At 54.8% G+C, this 2,669-nt stretch overlaps 1 protein-coding gene across 1 annotated transcript in view; it reads left to right on the top strand.

Moving 5' to 3' along the window:
• The window catches only part of LOC101647586 (arachidonate 5-lipoxygenase activating protein), a 21,196-nt gene that overhangs the window by 1,628 nt on the left and 16,899 nt on the right, over positions 1 to 2,669 (top strand). The window lies entirely within an intron of this gene.

Genomic DNA, 2,669 nt, shown 5'->3' with positions numbered 1-2,669 from the left:
GGAACGGCTGCATAGCGGTGGGGTTTAGTGGGCTAAGGCGATGTTCCTCTCTCCCCTGTGGCTTGAAGCTTCAGTTTATGGAAATGAGAAAAGAAGATGTCAAATCACTCAGGCCACCTGCTGTCACTTAATGACCGCCCTTGAACATCCTCACGGGGCCACCTCTGGGGACTTGGGGCATTTCCTCAGCTCCGGGGGATCTGGTCATTTTCTCACTGTGAGTCTGGGCAGGGTGTGGGGCATGGGTAGGGCTCACCCTTGCCTCCACACACCAGAGCCTCTCCCCCCCCCCTATGTGTCCTGTGTTGTCAGTGGCACCGAGTCAGGTCGGCTTGCAGTGACAGAGTGCGGCTGTCCCGTAATGTCTCCTGGACTGTCCTCTTAATGGGAGCAGAGTGCCGGGCCTTTCTTCCACTGAGCGGCTGGTCTTCCCTTTACCATTGTGCCACCAGGACTGCTGCTGAGAAGTGTGCCCATTCTACAGCAGAGTCGCAAGGAACCGCCAATCACAGCCGACGGCCCTATAGGACACAGTAGGACTGAAGCACAGGGGACGGTACATTTTGATGGGGAGAGAGCCTCAACTTTCTCCCTAAGAGATGCTGCTGGGCTTGAGCCACCTGTCTTGTAGTTAGCAGCCCAACGCTTCACCCACTGCCCCACCAGGGCTTTCCATTTCTTCACAGCCCTGCTTTGTTCAGGTCTGGCCCCAGCTCCGGGTTTCAGTTGATGCTAAGGTTAAGAGGGGGCAGGGTGGGCAAGGGAGCTAGCAGGAAGCCTGAACTGAGACTAGGGTCTTGTTCCTGGCTGGTGGTGGGAGTGGGGTGGGTCATGCTTGGCTAGCTCTGTGAAGGGTCTCCTTACCCCCCTCTTCCTGTGAGGACCCAATGGACAGGCACTTGGTAGAGGTGAACGTCTCCGCTGATGGTGAAGATGGGGCTGGGCTCAGCTGGCCGGTTGATTCGTACTCTCTCTCGAATCAAAGCTGAGGGACTCTGGAAGGTTCCAGCACTCCCTGCTGTGAGAACTGACTGAGGTGCCCTAGGGGCCCAGCTGTGGTCTGGTGAGTGGGCCCTGGGCTTTTCTTACCAGTTGCTGTCCACTTGATTCCCACGCTGATTCACATGTGTGTCAGTAGAACTGCACTTCATGGGCTTTTTGGTGGCTGAGTTTTCCGGTAGTCACCAGGCCTTTCTTCCCAGGTGCCTCTGGGTGGATCTGAACATCCAACCTTTTGATTGGTAGTGAAGGGCATTGACCATTTGCATCACCGATGATTTGCCCCCACCACACACACATGATAATTATGTCCAAACATGTGGAGGATGATGAAACTCCTAATTATCTAGGTTAAACATCGGGTTAACTAACTGCAAGGTCATTGGTTTAAACTCACCGGCCAATCTGTGGGGGAAGGATGAGGCTCTCTTCTCTGCCAAAGACTGACAACCCCGGAAACTCCCAGTGCTTCTACTCTGTCCTCCAGGTCCCCAGGAGTCGGAATCATTCAGTGGCAGCAGGTGGAGGGCCAAGAGAGAATGATGGTTGGGTGCCACAGAGTGGATTCCGACCCGTGAGGATCCCATGTCACCAAGTGGAACTTCCCCATGGGAAGTACACGGCCAGGTCTTCCTGCCATGGAGTCACAGGTGACTTTGAACCGCTGACCTTTTGCTTAGCAACTGGGAGCTTTATCAACGCACCACCAGGGCTCTGGGAGGAGACATGAGAGATGGCCAGATGTCTGCCAGCTCCAGCCTGGCAGCCCTGCAAGGAGAAAAAGCCCTGCCTGCAGATGAGGACAGAGCACAGTTACCTCCCTCCCAGCACTCCACGCAAGGACAGAGGCGATGGACAGAAGCCCTTTATTAAGCCCGAGGAGCCCGGGTGGCATTGTGGTTACACACTGGGCTGCTAACTGTAAGGTCAGCCGTTGGAAACCACCAGCTCCTCCGAGGGAGAAAGACAGGGCTTTCTACTCCCATAAAGAGTTCCAGTCCCAGAAAACCACAGGAGCAGTTCTACCCTGTCCTGCAGGGTTGCTGTGAGTTGGCATCAACTCTATGGCAGTGAGAGTTATTAAGCCATAAGCATAACGAAGATAAATGATCGCATGAGGGAGACCATCTGCTGAGGCCATAATGGTATTCCAGGGATTCCAGGCCCTGGGGCTAATTATGACCACGGAAAACAAAGTCAAACCAATGATGGGTTGGGACACCCACACCGTCACAGATCAGAGGAGCTCATAGGACTGGCCACTTGGTCGCTGGGGCTACCACTCATGACCATGCAGTTCTGGTACCCGAATTTCCATTAAGGATACCCAGACTGCTTCTCTCTGGGCTGGTAGCCTTCAACCGTGCCCACTGCCATTTAGGCCGTTCCAGCTCAGGTCATTGCTGTTCACAGGTGCCATCGCGTGGGTTCTGACCGTAGTGACCCTGTGCACAAGGGAACGAAATACTGCCCGGTCCTGCTCATCCTCACCATTGTTCTTATGCCTGAGCTCATTGTGCAGCCGCTGTGTCCATCCATCTGGTCGAAGGCCTAACTCTCCCCCCGGCCCCCTCCGCTTTACCAACCATGATGTCCTTCTCCAGGGACTGGTCTCTCCGGACAACATGTCCAAGCAGTCCTCAAAGGAACACCCTTGCTCTTCAGTCCTC

Source organism: Echinops telfairi, unplaced genomic scaffold, assembly GCF_000313985.2.
Source record: "Echinops telfairi isolate 266 unplaced genomic scaffold, ASM31398v2 ScPeMD7_2565;HRSCAF=3150, whole genome shotgun sequence".
NCBI classification, from domain to species: Eukaryota; Metazoa; Chordata; class Mammalia; order Afrosoricida; family Tenrecidae; genus Echinops; species Echinops telfairi.
Note: the sequence above shows the minus strand (reverse complement) of the source record. Positions and strands in the feature narration are given on the sequence as shown.